At 35.0% G+C, this 20,765-nt stretch overlaps 1 protein-coding gene across 2 annotated transcripts in view; it reads right to left on the minus strand.

The window, feature by feature from the left end:
* SEC22A (SEC22 homolog A, vesicle trafficking protein) overlaps nucleotides 1-20,765 on the minus strand; it is an 80,002-nt gene that overhangs the window by 37,114 nt on the left and 22,123 nt on the right. The gene's annotated exons all lie outside the window — the stretch shown is intronic.

The raw sequence follows: 20,765 nt of genomic DNA on the forward strand, positions 1-20,765 counted from the left end.
GCTCTATAACAAAGTGAATCAGTTATACATTTACATATGTTCCCATATCTCTTCCCTCTTGCATCTCCCTCCCTCCTACCCTCCCTATCCCACCCCTCTAGATGGTCACAAAGCACGGAACTGATCTCCATGTGCTCTGCGGCTGCTTCCCACTAGTTATCTATTTTACATTTGAAGAACCATAGCCTTTTGTGGTCAAGTAAGGAATGGCCATTCTTGAGCGGAAAAATATTACCATTTTAATGTGTTGATCAATACCTATTTAAGAAATAATATGTCTATACAAATTAAATATTTACTCAGTTGCTAACACTTGCCTCTTGCCCTTGGAGCACTCTCTTTATAATGATAGTATACCATTTATAAATTAATTATTTCAAATGACCAGAAATATTTTTAAAGACATGAAAGCAAATGACAAGCCTCCTTTAACAAAGACAAGGCACACATTATGCTGAAGGACAGGCTGGAGAAGTGCCAAATCACCGTGAGAAAGGAAATTCTCAAGTGGAGATTCCCCCACTCCCACCCTACCCCCTTCCTAAGACCTGTGGGAATGCTTACTAAGAAAAAACTCCATCTGCACAGAATGTGAGGGTGACACTTTCTCATTTTAACAAATTGAACGAGATATTTAATCACATTTTAATGTATTATGTTATATGATATTCTTTATTTCATAAAACAGATTTTATATCAGTTGTTATCCACAAACGCTTACTTCACACCTCAATCTGGCACCATGATAGGTACTATTAGGTACAGAGCAGATTTAGAACAGTAAGAAATGAAGAAATAAGAGGCGATGTAGAAAAAAATAATTTTGTTGAATTCAAGACAGTGTCACCTGGTCAGTTTTTGTTTTGTTTTGCTATTATTGTCTTCTGCTACAATGCTTTTTCTTTAATTAGTCTCCTTGAGCCCAATAATTGCATTTTCATGACAAAATTAAAATTTTTATGTACCAACAATTAATGGAGAGTCTATAAAAATTCCTAAAGAAATGAGTAAATCCTTTGGAACAAAAGGGCTATTGGTTATAGTGAATTAATATATTTATTAAGCAAATACTTTTTGTCATGATTCTGTGTAAGATGCTGTGTTTTAGAGAATAAAAGAAATGAATTACACAATCTGCCCTCAAGGCACTTCTAGTCTTTTAAAGGGAAATGGACTGATAAGCACATGAAAGTAATAAGTATATTCTAAACTAAAAGAGTTAAAGAATTCTGAAAAGGAAAGATAACTAGGGGAAAGGTGGTGACACACGAGTGGTAAGAGAACCAAGGGAGATCTTTAAAGATGGTTAAAATTTAGACAGGTACAAATGGGAAGAACTGCAGTCCATGCAGAGAAAAGAATATGAGGAGCCTGGAGATGGAAATGGGAGAAGCAAATAATAACAGCATCAACAAAAACTATTACTGCTACTCCTTCTACTAATCCTTCTAATAGTGGCTGCTTTCAATGTGCCAGGCGCCAAGTGCTTTATATACATAATCTCATTTTATCCTTCCAAGAACCCAATGCAGTAGGCAGTATAGTTATCCTAGTTTTTTCAGACAGGAGACTAAGGTTTAGGGAGATTTGAGAAATTTGCCCAAATTGGGTAAAGGAACTGGGATTTAAATCTAGGTAGCCTGACTCTAGAACTCATGCTCTTAATCACTTTGCTATTGGGCATTGCTACTGGTTTTGTTTTGCTCAAAAATATGTTTATAAGAGTAGGAAGAAATAAGGTCAGAAAGGGAGGCTGAAGCAAATTAACAGTCTGAAACACTAGGCTAAAAATTATGGGCAAATTAGACAATGGGGAAACATGGAAGAGCAAGAGATTGATGATTAAAGCTGTACTTAAAGAATATTAATCTGTTAATGGGTTGTAAAGAGATTAAAAGTAGGGAGAGATAAATAATATTTTTTTAGTGCCTCCTCACTAGGTGTACACTGTCCCATTTATCCTTCAAAACAGAGTACTTCATGAGGTTAAGAATGACTAACTTCTCTGTGTCTGAATCTTCTCATCTATAAATTGAGGTTAAATAATTTGCTCTAAGTCAGACAGCTAGTAAGTGCCTTCTTCACAATTAGCACTTGGGTCTGAAAAGCCCATGCTCTTTCTACAATTCTGTATTAGGAAGTTCATGAGGGAGTCATTGCAAAAGACTTACTGAAATGAGGACCTAAGTTGGGATAGTGACAGTAGAAGTGGAGAAGAAGAAAGAGGGGAGAGAGATCACAGAGGCTAAAACTTAGGCTTGGCAACTAACTAGATGTGGGAAACAAAATCAAGGAAAATGCCAAGGATTGAAGTGTGGGTGATTGGAAAGATAACGGTGCTATTAACAGACCCAGTGGAAGAAACTCAGGTTTGACAGAGTATGGAGACATTTCAAACATATCAAACTTGAAGTGATGGTGAGGCATGTTTAATAAGCAACTGAAGAATGTAAAAGCAGTGAGCTGGAGAAACAGATGAGGTCTGCATATGATGGGACGGGTTCGGATGAGATTACCAATGAAAGAAGTGGGCCAAGGGCAAATCCTTGGTAAACACTACCTTTACAGGGAGGAAGAGGAGGCAGGGAAGACAGATGTAGAACCACCAGAAGAGGAAAGAGCCAAAGGAGCCTAGGAAGGGGAGACCACCAAGAAGAAAGACATGGCTTACAAAGCCTACAGACAGGCCAAAGACAATCTGAACTGAAAAAGAAAAAAAAAAAAAGATTAGATTTATTGACTAAGAGATGGTTTCGACCCTTCATAAAAGTTTCAGAAGAGTGGCTGAAGGCAAAATTCAGACAGCAAAAGGTTAAATAACTGGTGAAGGTAAGAGATAGAAGCAGTAAGTGAACACTTCTGCAGTTACAGGAGAGGAAAACAGGATGACAGCTTGATAGATACAATAGTATTGAAAAATAGTTATTTTTCCCCTGTAATGGGGTGGAGGAGGGAGATTTTAATAAATTTATAGGTGTAACAACAAAATTCAGTGAAGATGAAATAGAAGAATCAAGAGAAAGGAAAAATAATTGGTGAAACAGAGTACCAGAACAATCATAATGAGGATTCAAAAAGATGGTACCATTCTAACCCTCAAACCTCATCCTAATACCAGTGTCTACGCTCTGAGTCAAAGATAAAGTTCAGAAGGTGCAGTTATTCAATGATGCCCAAAATATCTGGAGAAAAGGGTTTTCGAACATTAGAGAGAGATTTTAAGTCAGTTCTATCTAAATGAGCATAATTTATTACTAAATTATGATTAAATGAGACTAATTGTATGGTACAAAAACACACTATTATTTTCACTATGATGCCCTTTCTTATCATCACCACCTGTCAAAACCTGCATGTCCCTCAAGGCTCCAGGGCCTAAAAGTGTTACTTCCTTTTTATCTCTTTTAGAGCATGTATTGCGTTCTACCTTGTATTTTACTTACTGACTTTTATTTGCTTCTCCCACCTTGAAAACAGATAATGTGCTTATTATCTTTATAAAATGCCCTATAATATTTAGCATAATACTTTGGAGAAAATAAAGCAATAAATACTTGTTAGATTGTGAGGTGTGTGTGTGTGTAAGAGAAAGAGATTGGGAAATCTACTTGCCTGTGAGGTACCAGCCAAATACAGCAGCATTTGCAGGCAATTGACAAATTGTCTAGAAAATTATATAGATTGAAAAAAAGGCTGATTAACCAAGTATTTATCTTAAAAATAGAGGTGCCAAAGAAACTGAGAAAAGTGTATTAAGTTTAGGGTTTCAGAAAGTGTTTTAAATTTTAAAGGATATAAAATTTAAAAGAATAACAACAGTAAATGTTGGTGAGGATACAGGGCAATCAAAACTCTCATACATGCTTGTGGTAATGTAAAATAGCACAACTATTTCAAAAAACTGGCAGTTTCATAAAGAGTTAAACATGTACCTAACCCTTGACCTAGCAAATCCACTCCTAATACTTACTCAAGAGAAATGAAAACATATGTCAACAAAAGATGAATGTTTATAATAGGTTTATTTACAATAACCAAAACTGGAAACAAGCTAATGTCCAATGTTTATCCACTCTGGATAAACAAATTGTGGTATGTTCACACAGTGACTACTACTCAGCAATAAAGAGCAACAAACTATAGAGACAAGCAACATATACATATGACATGTTGAGCAAAAGAAGCGGAACACAAGAATTACATGATATAATCTTGTTTATATCAGGTTCTAGAACAAATAAAACTAATTTAAAGTAAAAAATCTGAACATTGGTTGTCTGGAGTGGGGCACAGACTGACTGGGAAGCGACACAAAGGAACTTTTGGGGAGATGGAAATGGTCTACACTGTGATAGGGGAATGTACTAATCATGGCTTTTTACTCTTTATTTTTGGTATTTTGACATCTTGGGGCCTTGCTGACATCAGAGGAATGCCTGTCCCAGGACTATCTAATTCCTAGAGATAGCAAACGACTCACCTGCAGGAGTGCCTTTCATAAGCAAACCCCTAATCTGGAGCAACACTCCTAACTATCTGCTCTATGGGGTTCTCACACTCAGGGCCACTATTCCCCTGCCCAAATCACGGCAGGGTCAGGTATCAGACAAAGAGCCCTATGTCCCACAGCTCACTAAAAGTATTCAAACTAGCCAATCCTAAACCTGCTTACTCTGCCTCTCCAGTTCCTTCCTGGGGAAATCACACTAAAGGCTCTTGCCCACATTTCCCTCCTGCTCCTTTGCCTCCTGACCCTCACTGGCACTTCCCCATGTAGCTGCTGGTGGTGTGCTCCCTTCTCTTGAGATCCATGAGAACTCTTTTCAACAGCTGTTGCCTCCTAATCTGTTGGCCTTGCCATACTTGAATAACAGTAAAATCTAGATTTTGAAACACAGTGTGGTTTATACAACTGTATCCATTTGTTGAAACCATATAGCAAATATTTATACATTTCAATATGTGCAAATTTCCCTTAAAAAAGAAAGAACTGTGGGAGGTACAAACTATTGGGTGTAAGACAGGCTCAATGATGTATTATACAACATAGGGAATATAGCCAATATTTTGTAATAACTGCAAATGGAAAGTAACCTTTATAAGTTGTATAAAAAATTAATTAAAAAAGAAAAAGAGAAAGAACTGTAGAAATTATCAAGTGGATAAGTGGGGAGTGAATGGAGGTATAGATGAAACAAGAATGTCAAAATGTTGATATAGTTATTATAGTTGGGTGATGTGTTAGTTATAATATCCTATTTACTTGATATATGTTTAAATTTTTCTATAATAAAATGTTTAAGAAAGAAAACAAGTAAAAGAGGACATAGTATTTAACATATTGACCCCAGCAGAACATCTATAGACTTCAGAAAATAATAATATGGCAAAATAAAAAAAAAATTTATGCCTGACTGTGGAGAGATGGGTCACAAGGTTAGGAAGAGAAAAAAAAAAAAAGTCAAGAAATACAAGAAAAATGAAATCAAAAGTAAGATATTGTAATAGAGAAAAAGGTCTGCAAAATAAGGTTTATCAAATACCTATTAACCAGATTCCAAAATAAAGTAAATTTATTTAGGAAAGAAAATTGTAAAACAGGAAAGTATATTTAAACTGGAAGACTACAGAAAATATTATGCAGGCCTGGTCTGAATTAAAAACAAATTTAAAGTTAATATTAAAATAATTTCTAATTGTGAATTGCTTTAAAAACTGCTCTTTCTTTAGACTTTTCTCTTTCTCTTTCTTAAAACTGTAACAAATTCCAGATTCTCCCCATTTTTCAAGTATCTCCTATTTGGTTGTCCAAGATACCACTGCAGTCAGAGTGGAGACTTACGGAAGTCAAGTAATACAAGGAGTTTCTAGTAGAGTCTGCCTCCTAGTAGGTCAAGTTGGACCCCTACCCCAAATTAAAGTAATTCTCCTAGATCCTGAGTGTGTATGTTAATGGACATATATTCTTAGCAACTGTCAAGCCTATGGAATTAAAAATATTTGAGAATGAAAGGTCAATGGAAGTCTTGGAGCTCCCCCAACCCAAATATCATAAAAATATTAATCCCTAGGGTAACTGCAGAGATCAGTGCCACCATCCAAGGCTTGTTTAAAAAGACGTATGTATGGTGATTCCTATCATACTCCTTTTTAGCTCTCTAGTTTGTCTCCAAAATGGGTGCATCTTAGAGGATGACAACAGATTACTGTAGGTTCCAATTGCACATACTTTTCCAGATGTGGTCTCCATGTGGAACAAATCAATTAATTCCCTGGCACATTGGTACTGATTTTTGAACACTTTTTTCTCTATCCTAATAAACAGAGAAAATAGAAGCATTTTGCTTTTCCTTAGTAGAGATATCAGTACATTTATGATATTGCCACCAGGTTATATCAACTATGTGCCACTGATTAGTCGATAGCAGGGGTTGCCAGACATGACCCACAGGCCAAATCCAGCCTAGCACAAATTTTTGCAAATAAAGTTTTACTGCAACACAGCTCCACCTATTCTTTTCCATACTGTATATGGCTGTTTTCATACTACACCAGCAGAGTTGAGTAGTTGAAAGACAGACCATATGGCCTGTAAAACCTTTACTACCTGGCCTTTTACAGAAAAAGTTTGCTAACTCTTGGCTTACAAAGGACCTAACATCTTAACACCTCACAGGACATTATATTAATCTACTTTATTGATGACCTCATGCTGACAGAACCTGAAGAACAGACAGTATATGCCTTAGATTAGATACCGTGGGATGATATGTATATGCCAGAGGGTAAAAAATAATCACAAAATTAGAAAAGTCTAAAACCTCAGTCAAGTTTCAGGTAGTTAAAGGTCTAGAGTACACTGAAAGTAAAGATCAAGTTGCACCTTTCAACCCATACCACTAAGAAAACATATACTTCTAGAAACATATGCCTTTTTAGATTTCAGTATGATGCTCCAACTTGTTTACTAAATGACAATGGTTGAGGAGGGCCCAGAGCAACAGAAGGATCCAGACTTCAATACAGGACATTCTGCCACTCAGCACTTATGACCCATGGATCCAATGGTGCTCAAAATATCTGTGGAAAACAGGGATGATGTTTTGAGCCTGTTGCAAACCTGGAAAAAAGAATCATAAAAGAGGCTCCAGGTATTCTAAAGCAATGACACGGCCCTAAGGCAAAACCTGTTTTCATTTTGAGAACTAATTCTTGGCTTGCTTGTTAGCCATGGCAGAACCTAGTGGCCCTACCACAAAATATTAGATATCTACTATAAAACCCAAAGCAGCCACAAAAACAAACAAATGAAATAAGGAGGTAAAGTAAGCCAACAAAGAACAGAAAACAGATCAAAAGTAACCAATACAAAAAGAGGTGAGAAAAGTGATCAAAACCAGAAAGGACAAAAAGAAAACAAATAGCCAAGATGGTGGGTTTCAACCCAACCACATCAATAATCATATTAAATATAAATGATCTAAATACCTAAATAAAAGGCAGATATTATCAAATTGGATTTTTTTTTCAAAAGACCCAACTACCTGATACCTAAAAGAAACCTCTTTAAATATAAAGACACAACAGTCTCCCAAGGCAACAGAAATAAAAGCAAAAATAAACAAATGGGACCTAACCAAACTTACAAGCTTTTGCACAGCAAAGGAAACCATAAATGAAATGAATAGACAACCTATGGACTGGGAGAAAAGATTTGCAAATGATGTGACCAACAAAGGCTTAATTTCCAAAATATACAAATAGCTCATACAACTGAATAACAAAAAAACAAACAACCCAATTAAAAAATGGACAGAAGACCTAAATAGACATTTCTCCAAACAGACATACAGATGGTCAACAGGCACGTGAAAAGATGCTCAACACCACTAATTATTAGAGAAATGCAAATCAAAACTACAATGAGGTACCACCTCACATGGGTCAGGATGGCCATCATTAAAAAGTCTACAAGTAACAAATGCTGGAAAGGGTATGGAGAAAAGGGAACCCTCCTACACTGTTGGTGGGAATGTACATTGGTGCAGTATGCACCAATGTGAATTGGAGAATAGTATGGAGGTTCCTCAGCAAACTAAAAATAGTGTTGCCATATGATCCAACAATCCCACTCCTGGGCATATATCTGGACAAAACTATAATTCGAAAAGATACATGCACCCCAATATTCACTGCAGCACTGTTTACAATAGCCAAGACATGGAAGCAACTTAAATATCCACTGACAGATGAATGGATAAAGAAAATGTGGTACATATATACAATGGAATACTCAGTTATAAAATGAATGAAATAATGCTATTTACAGCAATTACCATACTAAGTGAAATAAGTCAGAAAGAGAAAGACAAATACCATATGATATCACTTATATGTGGATTCTAAAATATGTCACAAATGAACATATCTACAAAACAGAAATGGACCCACAGACACAGAGAACAGACTTGTGGTAGCCAAGGTGGAAGGAGGGTCGGGGAGGGATGGACTGGGAGTTTGGGATTAGTAGATGCAAACTATTATACATAGAATGGATGAACAACAAGGTCCTACTGTATAGCACAGGGAGTATATTCAACATCCTGTGATAAACCCTAATGGAAAAGAATATGAAAAACAATGTGTGTGTGTGTATATATATATATATATATATATATAAAACTCAATCACTTTGCTGTACAGTAGAAATTAACACATTGTAAATCAACTATACTTCAATAGAATAAATTTTAAAAATATATATATATAAAGCACAAAAATGTTAAAAGAAATAAGATGGTAAAGACATACCATTCCAACAATAATTTAAAAATGAAGATACTACGGCTATATTAATAAAGTAGACTGCAGAGCTAAGAATACTACTAGGTATGAAAAAAGTAATTTCAGAGTGACAAAGGTGTGCATGCACCAAGAGAACAAAACAATACTAAATATTTAACAAGATTTAAAATATACAAAATAAAAACAATAGACCTAAAAGGAGAAAAATATAAATTCACAAATATAGTCAGAAATTTCAACACCCTTTCTCAATAATTAATGAAGTAGACAGAAAAATCAGAAAGATATAAAAGACTTGAACATCATCAACCAACCTGGTCTAAATATCACTGATATTATACTGGGTGATCAGCTACCCAATAACAGTAGAATACACATTCTTTTCAAATGAACACAGAAAAATGACTAAGATAGACTATACTCTGAGGGAATAAAACAAGTCTCAATAAATGTAAAAGGATTAAAATCATACAAAATTTGGTATTTGGCCACAATGAAACTAAATTTGAAATAGCTAACAGAAAGACATCTGGAAAATCTCTAAATATTTAAAGCTGTGTAACACATTCTTAACAAATCCACGGATAGCAAAAGAAATCAAAAGGGAAATTTAAAAGCATTCTGAAAGTGAAAATACAATAGATTTAAATGTATGAAATCTAGCTAAAGCAATATTTAGAGGGAAATACATACTACTAAATGCCTGTATTAGAAAAGAAAGTTCTGAAATAAATGACCTCAACTTCTACCTTCATAACCTAGAAAAAGAAAAGCAAACTAAACCCTAAGGAAGCAAAAGACAGGAAGTAATAAATATCAGAACATAAATCATGAAACAGAAAAAAAACAATAAAATGTCAAAGAAAGCAAAAGCTGGTTCTTTAAGAAAATCAATAAAAATTATAAACTCTAGTAAGACTGATGCCAAACTTTATGCCAAAAAATTCAATAACTTAGGTGAAACAGACAGAATCCTTAAGAGAAACAAACTACTAAAACTCAATCAAGAAGAAACAGATAATTTGAATAACCCTACATTCACCAAAGAAACTGATTTGTGGTTAAAAACCTTATCACAAAGAAAACCAGACGCTTGAAAGGCTTCACTTACTAAACACCTAAAGAAGAAATAAAAATTCTACAGAAACGTTTTTCAAATTTTGAAGTGGAGGGAATATCTCCCAATTTATTCTATGAGGCCAGTTTTTTCCTCATAGCAAAACCAGACAGGGCTTTCCTGGTGGCGCAGTGGTTTAGAGTCTGCCTGCTAATGCAGGGGACATGGGTTCAAGCCCTGGTCTGGGAGGATCCCACATGCCGTGGGGCGACTGGGCCTGTGAGCCACAACTACTAAGCCTGCGTGTCTGGAGCCTGTGCTCCACAACAAGAGAGGGTGCGATAGTGAGAGGCCCGCGCACCGCGATGAAGAGTGGCCCCCACTTGCCGCAACTAGAGAAAGCTGTCACACAGAAACGAAGACCCAACACAGCCAAAAATAAAAATAAATTAATTTTTAAAAAGACAGACAAAAAACATCACAAAAGAGGAAAACTACAAACCAATTCCCTCATGAATACAGATACAATATCTTAACAAAATATCAGCAAATTGGATCTGATGATATATAAACAGGATAATATATCATGACCCAGTGGGGTTTATTATAGGACTGCAAGGTTTATTTAACATTTGAAAAGCTAACAATGTAATTTACCACATAAAGACGTTAAAAAGAAAAATCATACAATCATCTCAATAAATGCAGACAAAAAACATGCTGACAAAGCATTTGACAGAATTCAACTTCGGTTCCTGATAAAAACCGAATTCATCAAACTGGGAATATAAGGGAATTTTCTCAACCTGGTAAAATGGTATCAATATAAACCCTAAGTTAACATCATATTATATCTAACTCTTTAAGACTGAGCTTTCCCTGGTAACATCAAAATCCAGAACAATGCAAGAATATCCATTCTTGCTACTTCATTCTTTCAGGATATTTTTGTTAGGCACAGAATTCTACATTTGCAGTTATTTTCTTTTATCCTTTAGAAGATATCATTGTCTTCTGGCTTCCATGGCTCCTGAGACCATGTGTGTGTGCACGAGCATGCATATGTGTTCCTAATTGTTTGCATTCACAGTCTAGTCTCTTCAGGAGCCTGGTTATTTATAATTGTTTGCCATTCTATTTTCAAAATCTTGTTGTAGACATAATTTGAAGCTTGTGAGACTATTCCAGGAAATTTATGTTTGCTTCTGCCAGGATTTCTAGAACAAAGCACTGTGTAATCAGCTCAATACAATTTTAGAGACCAATATGATTCAAAACTAAGCTGTAGTCCTGATAAAAGCCTGTCTACTTCGTATCCCTGTCTACCCATACTCCTAGAGTGCAAACATGCAAAATCGTAACCCAAAGCTGAAGGGTTGCTCAAAAGGTTCACCACTTTGGTGGGCTGTGCTCTAATCCCTGTCTCCCAAGTCTTGAGAGGCCGTCAGCAGTTCCCTTCAGAACTGGTAAAAGCCCCAAAAGGAAAAGTAGCTCCAAACATTGGGCTCATCTCCCTGAGCCTCCATTCTCCCCTGTATCCTAGTAATTCTTAGTAATCTTGTTGGATCTCCAAAGACTTCAGGAAGGTTGTATTTTAGGTTAATTCTGTATTATATTAGACCTATATATTCTATATAATATATACATTCCATTTAGCTTTTCTACATGTATTTAGCAGGACTATTGGTCTGAGTTAACTATTCTATCATCACTGGAAGTCTTCAAAGTAATAACCCCTTCATTTATTACTGATTTTAAAAACTGAAATATAATCCAAATACAATAAAATTCACCCTTTTAAAGTGTACAATTCAGAAGTTTTTAGTATATTCACAGACTTGTACAATCATCTAATTCTATAACATTTTTATCACCTTAAAAAGAAACCTCATAACCATTAACAGTTATCACTGCCAATTTCCCTCCAGCTCCTGCCAACTGCTAATATACTTTCTGTCTCTATGGATTTGCCTATTCTGGACATTTTGTATAAATGAATTATAAATATGTGACCTTTTGTATCTGGCTTCTTTCACTTCTTTCATGTTTTTAATTTCACCCATATTGTACCATGTATCAATACTTCATTCCTTTTTTATTGCTTAGTAATATTCCATTGCTTGCATATGTCATATTTTGCTTATCCATTCATCAGTTGATACACATTTGGGTTATTTCTACTTTGTAGCTGTTATGAATATTCGTGTATCCATTTTTGTTTAGACATACATTTTCAACTTCTGGGGTATGTACCCAGAAGTAGAATTGCTGGGTCATATGGTAACACTATGTTTACCCAAATGGTTTTCCAAAGCAGCTGCACCACTTTACAACCCCATCAACAATGTAAGAAGGTTCCAATTTCTCCACATCCTTGCCAACGCTTGTTATTGTCTGTCTTTTTTATTATAGTCATCCCAGCAGGTGTGAAGTGGTATCTCCTTATCACTTTGCTTTGCATTTTACTAATGACCAATAATGTTCAGCATCTTTTCATGTGCTAGTCGCACATTTTCTTTGTAGAACTGTGTATTCAAATTATTTTCTCATTTTAATATTGAATTGTATTGTTACTTGAGTTGTGTTACTTGTATATTCTGGACACAAGTGCCTTAGAAGATATATGATTTGGAAATATTTTCTCTGTGTCTGTGAATTCTCTTTTCAAATTCTTGAGTGTCTTTTGAAGAACAAAATTTCTAATTTTGATGAGGTCTACCTTGTCTATTTTTTCTTTTTTCATTGTGTTTTTGGTGTCAAATCTAAAAAAAAAATTGCCTAATACAAAATCGCAGATTTACACCTAAGTTTCTCCTAAGAATCTTACAGTTTTAGCTGTTAAATTTAGATCTTCGATTCATTCTGAGTTAGTTTTAACACATTTTGTAAAGTAGGGGTCTAACTTCATTCTTTTGCATGTAGATATCCACTTGTCCCAGCATCATTTGTTGAAAAGACTATTCTTTCACCATTGTTTTGGCATTCTTCTTAAAAATGAATTGACCATAATGTAAGGCTTTCTTTCTGTATTCTCAGCTCTATTCTGTTGATCTATATGTCTATCCTTACACCAGAACTACATAGTCTTGATTACCTAGCCTGGTAGCAAGTTTGGAAGTGTGAGTCCTCCAACTTTGTTCTTTTTCAAGATTATTTTGACTATTCTTGGTTCATTGCATTTCCATATGAATTTTAGGATCAGCTTGTCAATTTCTTCTTTTTTTTTTTTCTTTTCTTTTTTTTTTTTTTTTGCAGTACGCAGGCCTCTCACTCTTGTGGCCTCTCCCGTTGTGGAGCACAGGCTCCGGACGCACAGGCTCAGCAGCCATGGCTCACGGGCCTAGCTGCTCCACAGTATGTGGGATCTTCCCAGACCAGGGCATGAACCTGTGTCCCCTGCATCGGCAGGTGGACTCTCAACCACTGCACCACCAAGGAAGCCCCAGCTTGTCAATTTCTGCACCAAAAAATAGTGCTGGACTTTTCACAGAGTTTCACTGTACCTGTGTATCAATTTAGGAGTATAGCTATCATAACAATACTGTCTTCTAATCCATGAACACAGGACTACTTTACTTTCCATTAATTTAGGTCTTCTTTAATTTGTTCCTATGTTTTGTAGTTTTCAGTGTATGAGATTTTCTTTCTTTCTTTTTAGTTGCAAACAACAGAATGCATAATCTGTCTTGTTTTGGCCAGTAGTTGCTAGGATTTCCTTAATGTCATTTTCAGATTGTCCATTGATAGCAGTTAGAATATGAATGATTTTTATATTTTGATCTTGTATCCTACAAGCTTACTGGATACATTAGTTTAATAGTTTTTTAGTTGATTCTTTAGGATTTTCTATATATAAGACCATATCATATGTGAACAGAGCTATTTTCTTTCTCCCTTTGCAATCCAGATGACTTTTTTTCTTTTCCTTGCTTAACTGCCCTGTCTAGAACCTCCAGTACAGTGCCAAAAAGAAGTAGTGAAAGGAGACATCCTTGTCTTGTTCCTGATCTTACAGGAGAACATCTGGTCTTTCGTCATTAAGTATGAGGTTAGCTGTGGGTTTTCGTGGATACTTTTCATCAAGTTGAGAAAGTTTCTTTCTATTCCTAGTTTGTTGAGTGTTTTTATCATGAAAGGCTGCTGAATTTGCCAAATGCTTTTTCTTCATCTATTGAAATGATCATGTGGTTTTTATTTTTTACTTTATTGATATCATGTATTACAATAATTGGTTTTCAGAAGTAAAACCAATCTTGCAGCACTGGAATAAATCCCACTTGGTCATGGTGTATATACTGCTGTATTTGGTTTGCTAGTACTATATTGAGGATTTTGGTATCTGTGTTCATAAAAGATATTGGTCTGTAGTTTTCTTTTCTTGTGATGTGTTAATCTGGTTTTGGTATTAGAATAATACTGGCCTCATAAAATGAGGTGAAAAGTATTCCCTCTCTTCTATTTTTTGGAACATTTTGTAAAGAATTGGTTAACTCTTTAACTGTTTGATAAAATTCACCAGTAGAACCACTTGGGTCTGGAATTTTCTTTGTGAATAGTTTTTTTATTACTAATTTAATCACTACTCTTGTTATAGGTCTATTAAGATTATCTATTTCTTCTTGAGTCAGTTTCTATAATTTGCATATTTCTAAGAATTTGTCCATTTCGTCAAAGTTGCCTAACTCATTTGCATAAAGTTTTTCATAGTTTTCCTTTAAAATCCTTTATTCTGTAAGGTCAGTAGAAATGGCCCTTCTTTCATGTCTGTATCTAGTAAATTTCTCTTTTTCTTGGTCAGTCTAACTAAGGGTTTGTCAATTTTGTTAACCTTTCCAAAGAACCAGCTTTTGATTTCATTGATTTTTCTCTATTGTTTTTGTTTCCTATTTTTTCGCTTATTTCTGCTTCAACTTTTACTATTCCCTTCTTTTTGATTGCTTTAGGTTTAATTTGCTTTACTTTTTCCAGTGTCTTTAGGTGGAAGGTTAAGTTATTCATTTGAGATCTTTCTTTTATAATATTGATATTTATATCTAAAAATTTTCTTCTAAGAGCAGCTTGAGCTGCATCTCATAAGTTTTGGTATGATGTGTCTTCATCTTCACTCATCTCGAAGTCTAAATTCCCCTTCTGATTTCTCTTTTCTAATGTGATGAATATTTTATTTCATTTAAAAAATTATTTATTTATTTTTGGCTGTGTTGGGTCTTTGTTGCTGTGTGCATGCTTTCTCTAATTTTGGCGAGTGGGGGCTACTCTTCATGGTGGTGTGCAGGCTTCTCACTGCAGTGGCTTCTCTTGTTGTGGAGCATGGGCTCTAGGCATGTGGGCTTCAGTAGTTGTGGCATGTGGGCTCAGCCATTGTAGCTCGTGGGCCTAGAGTGCAGGCTCAGTAGTTGTGGCACACAGGCTTAGTTGCTCCACGGCATGTGGGATCTTCCCAGACCAGGGATTGAACCCATGTCCCCTGCACTGGCAGGCAGATTCTTAACCACTGCACCACCAGGGAAGTCCCCTGATTTCTTCTTTGAAGAAAAAGAAGAGTACTATTATTATTAGAGGAGTGTACATTTATTTAGGAGTGTATTGTTTAATTTCCACATATTTGTGAGGCTTCCCAATTTTTTTTCCTGTTAATTTCTAATTTCTTTTCATTGTGGATAAAGAACTTTGTGTTATTTCTATCCTGTTAAATTAATGAAGTGTTTTGTTTTAATGGCTTAGCATAAGAATGCTCCATGTGTAATTGAGAAAAATGTATTTTCTAATAATGAATGAGTGTTCTATTGATGTTTGTTAAATCTAGCTCGTTTATGGTACTAAGTCTTCTATTTCCTTGTTTATCTTCTACCCATTTATACCCATTACTGAAAGTTAGGTATTTAAGTCTTCAGCTATTACTGCTTAATTTCCCATTGTGCTCTTATTTCTGACAGGTTTTACTTCCTGTATTTTGGGGCTCTGTTGAGAAGTGTATATATATTTATAATTGTTATACCGTAATATATTCTTTTATCATTATAAAATGTCCATTGTCTCTAGTAGGAATTTTTGTCTTAAAGTCCATTTTGTCTGATATCAAAATAGCCACCCAGGCTCTATTTTGGTTGCTATTTACATTATATAACTTTTTTCTTCCTTTTACTTTCAATCTATCTGTATCTTTGTGTTTTTTTATAATCTACTTTTAAAATCTCTAACTTTTGACTAGAATGTTTCATCCATTCACTTTTAAAAATCCATTCACATATGATATGATTTTTGAGACAGTAGATTTGTATCTGCCATTCTTACTTATTTTGATGTCTCTCATGCCTTTTTGCTCTATCCCTCCTTTACTGCTATAATTGCAATAAGTGAATATTTCATACTGCAGTACTTTTCTTTAATGATTTTTCACTATTTTTTGAGTTACCTGCTTAGTGGCTGCTCTAGGATTTACCATCTATCGATACGTCTTAAATTTATCAGAAACAGATCCAGATTTATACTAACAACTCAAGTGAGCTACAAACACATTACTCTTATATAACTCTATTTCCTCTCTCCCATTTTTGTGGCATCGCTGAATATATATATATGTGATATATATATATTACATTTATAAATATTATAAACCCAAAATACACTGTTATAATTATTACTTTACGTAATTTTGTCTTTTAAAGAAACTAAGAGAAAAAAGGACAATTATATTTTTGTAGGTTTTGTTAATATGAATTCTTATCATTTCTGGCTTTCTTCATTTGTTCCTGTGGAATCAAATTACTGTATGGAGTCATTTCTTTAACCCAATGCAGCTTTGCTACCATCCACCTCCCTTGTACTGTTGTTAGAAAATGTATTACATTTCTACATGTCATCGGCACCAAAATACACTATATACATTGCTTTTATATTAATTTTCATTGGAATATAGCTGCTTTACAACATTGTGTTAGTTTCTTGCTGTACAGAAAAGTGAATCAGTCATACATATACATATATCCACTCTTTTTTAAGACTTCCTTCCCATTTAAGTCACCACAAAGCATTCAGTAGAGTTCCCTGTGCTAAACAGGTTTTCATTAGTTATCTATTTTATACATAGTAGTGTATATATGTCAGTCCCAATCTCCCAATTCATCCCACCCCCCTGCCCCCCTTGGTAACTGTAAGTTTGTTCTCTACATCTGTGACTCTATTTCTGGTTTGCAAGTAAGTTCATTGCTACCATTTTTCTACATTCCACACATAAGCGATATTATACAATATTTTTCTCTTTCTGACTTACTTCAATCTGTATGCCAATCTCTAGGTCCATCCATGGCTCTGCAAATAGCACTATTTTGTTCCTTTTTATGGCTGAGTAATATTCCACTGTATATATGTACCGCATATTCTTTATCCATTCCTCTGTCGATGGACATTTAGGTTGCTTCCATGTCCTGGCTATTGTACAGTGCTGCAATGAACATCGGGGTGCATGCATCCTTTCAAATTATGGTTTCTCTGGATATATGCCCAGGAGTGGGATTGCTGAGTCATATGATAGCCCTGTTTTTAGTTTTTTAAGGAACCTCCATACTGTTCTCCATAGTGGCTGCACCAATTTACAATCCCACCAACAGTGTAGGAGGGTTCCCTTTTATCCACACCCCTTCCAGCATTTATTGTTTGTAGAATTTTTGATGATGGCCATTCTGACTGGTGTGAGATGATACCTCATTGTAGTTTTGATTTGCATTTCTCTAATAATTAGTGATATTGAGCATCTTTTCATTTGTTTGTTGACCATATGTATGTCTTCTTTGGAGAAATGTCTATTTAGATATTCTGCCCATTTTTTGATTGTTTGGGTTGTTATTTTTATACTGAGGTTCATGAGCTGTTTGTATATTTTGGAGATTAATCCCTTGTCACTTGCTTCGTTTGCAAATATTTTCTCCCATTCTGAGGGCTGTCTTTTCATCTTGTTTATGGTTTCCTTTGCTGTGCAAAAGCTTTAATTAGGTCTCATTTGTTTATTTTTGTTTTTATTTTCATTACTCTAGGCGGTAGATCGAAAAAGATCTTGCTGTGATTTATGTCAGAGAGTGTTCTGCCTATATTTTCCTCTAAGAGTGTTTTACAGTATCCGGCCTTACATTTAGGCCTTTAACCCATTTTGAGTTTATTTTTGTGTATGGTGTTATGGAGTGTTCTAATTTCATTCTTTTACATGTAGTTTTCCAGTTTTCCCAGCACCACTTACTGAAGAGGCTGTCTTTTCTCCATTGTATATTCTTGCCTCCTACGTCATAGATTTGGTGGCCATAGATGCATAGGTTTATCTCTGGACTTTCTATCCTGTTCCATTGACCTATATTTCTGTTTTTGTGCCAGTACCATACTGTTTTGATCATTGTAGCTTTGCAGTATAGTCTGAAGTCAGGGAGCCTGATTCCTCCAGCTCTGTTCTTTCTCAAGATTGCTTTAGCTATTCAGGGTCTTTTGTGCTTCCATACAAATTGTAAAATTTTTGGTTCTAATTCTGTGAAAAATGCAATTGGTAATTTGATAGAAATTGCATTGAATCTGTAGATTGCTTTGGGTAGTCATGTTCACAATATCGATTCTTCCAATCCAAGAACATGGTATATCTCTCCATCTGTTTGTGTCATCTTTGATTTCTTTCATCAGTATCTTATAGCTTTCTGAGTATAAGTCTTTTGCCTCCTTAGGTAGATTTATTCCTAGGTATTTTATTCTTTTCGATGTGATGGTAAATGGTATTGTTTCCTTAATCTCTTTTGATCTTTCATTGTTAATGTATAGGAATGCAAGATTTCTGTTTATTAATTTTGTATCCTGCAACTTTACCAAATTCATTGACGAGCTCTAGCAGTTTTCTATTAGCATTTTTAGGATTTTCTATGTAAGTATCATGTCATCTGCAAACAGTGACAGTTTTACTTCTTCTTTTCTGATTTTGATTCCTTTTATCTTCTTCTCTGATAGCCATGGCCAGGACTTCCAAAACTATGTTGAATAAAAGTGGTGAGTGGATACCCTTGTCTTGTTCCTGATCTTAGAGGAAATGCTTTCAACTTTTCACCATGGAGTATGATGTTAGCTGTAGGTCTGTTGAATGTGGCCTTTATTATGTTGAGGTAGGTTCCCTCTAAGCCCACTTTCTGGAGAGTTTTTATCATAAGCGAGTGTTGAACTTTGTCCAAAGCTTTTTCTGCATCTATTGAGATGATATATATAAACTGTTTTATATGATTGCTTTTTAAATCACTTAGCAGAAGGAAGAAAATGCATTTTTACTGTCTTTTATAATTACCTTTACCATTGCTCTTTGATTTTTCTTTTTTTTGGGGTATGGATTCAAATTATTGTCTAGGTCTTGCTTTCAAATATGAAGAACTACTGTCAGTATTTTTTTAAGGTGAGTCTGCCAGCAACAAATTCTCTCATCTTCTGCTTATCTGCAAATATCTTTATTTTACCTTCATTTTTGAAAGATAGCTTTGCTGAAGACAAGATTCTTGATTGAGGTTTTTTTTCTTCCTTTGAATATTTTGAACATGTTATCCCACCTCCTTCTTGTCTCCATTGTCTCTGTTGAGAAGCCAGTTGTTAATTTTGTTGTGATAAACCTTGTAAATGACAACCTGTTTTTCTCTTGCTGCTTTAAAGATTTTCTCCTTGTCTTTGTCCTGCAGAATTTTTAGTATGATTCATCTATTTGTGAATCTCTTGCATGTATCCTATTTGGAATTCTTTGAGCTTCCTGGAATAGATTAACATTTTTTGAGTAAGTGGAAACTTTTCAGCCATTATTTCTCAAATACTTTTTCTGCTCCCCTCTCTTCTTCTTTCCTTCTGGTTCTCCCATCATGCATATGTTAGTGTGTTTAATAGTGCCCCATATTCTTCTGAAGTTCTGTTCATTTTTCTTCATCTTTCTCTCTGCTCTTTTCTCTCTTATGCTCTTGCATAATCTCTCTCAATCTATCTTCATGTTTACTAACTCTTTCTTCTGCCGGTTCAAATCTACTATTGAGCCCAACTAATGAATTTTTTATTTCAGTTGTATTTTTCAATTCCAGAATTTCCATTTGGTTCTTTTTCTTTATAATTTCTATCTTTTATTAATATTGTCTATTTGATGTGACATCACCATCATACCTTCCTTACTTCTTTAATAATGGTTTTCTTTAGTTCTTTGAAGAAAATTATAATGGATACTTTGAACTCTTTGTCTGTTAAATCTGACATCAGATCACTCTCACAGGCAGTTTCTATTGCCTGCCTTTCCCACCATACCCCATCCCCAGTGTATGAATTATACTTTCCTTTTCTTCTGCATGTCTTGTAATTTTTTTAATTGGAAACTGGACATTTTAGATAACATATTTTAACAACTCTAAGTACTGATCCACCTCCTCTCCCCCAGGGTTTGTTATTGTTATTTGCTTGTTTACTTGTTTCCTGACTAGCTGGATCATTTTACTGAAGTCTGCTTCCCCTTTTCTCCCATAATTTGTATTAATCAAACCAAATATGAAGTGTTCTGTTCAGCCTTAAATGCCACTTTTAAAGAATACCAACAAACAAAAGCATATAAAGAGGAAGCTTCCAGGATGAGGAGGGTTTCGAATTACCAAAGGCTAAGGAAACTGGGAATATTTTATATGAAGTCAATCAGACTACCAGGATAGAAAGGACACAGAGTTGCTGACATCAAAGTTCTGGTACAGCTGAAGTCAGGGAGGGACAGGTCACAGAACTTAGACAAGTGTAGGCATTATAGGGAACAGATTTTAGCTCAAAATACAAGAAAGAATTTTTAAAATAAGCAATTCAACAATGGCATATGCTACCTTATAAAATAACAAGGGTTCCACTTTCAAGCAGAAATTTTCAACATGTCCCA

The sequence above is a fragment of the Kogia breviceps genome, chromosome 5 (assembly GCF_026419965.1).
Source record: "Kogia breviceps isolate mKogBre1 chromosome 5, mKogBre1 haplotype 1, whole genome shotgun sequence".
Taxonomy (NCBI): Eukaryota; Metazoa; Chordata; class Mammalia; order Artiodactyla; family Physeteridae; genus Kogia; species Kogia breviceps.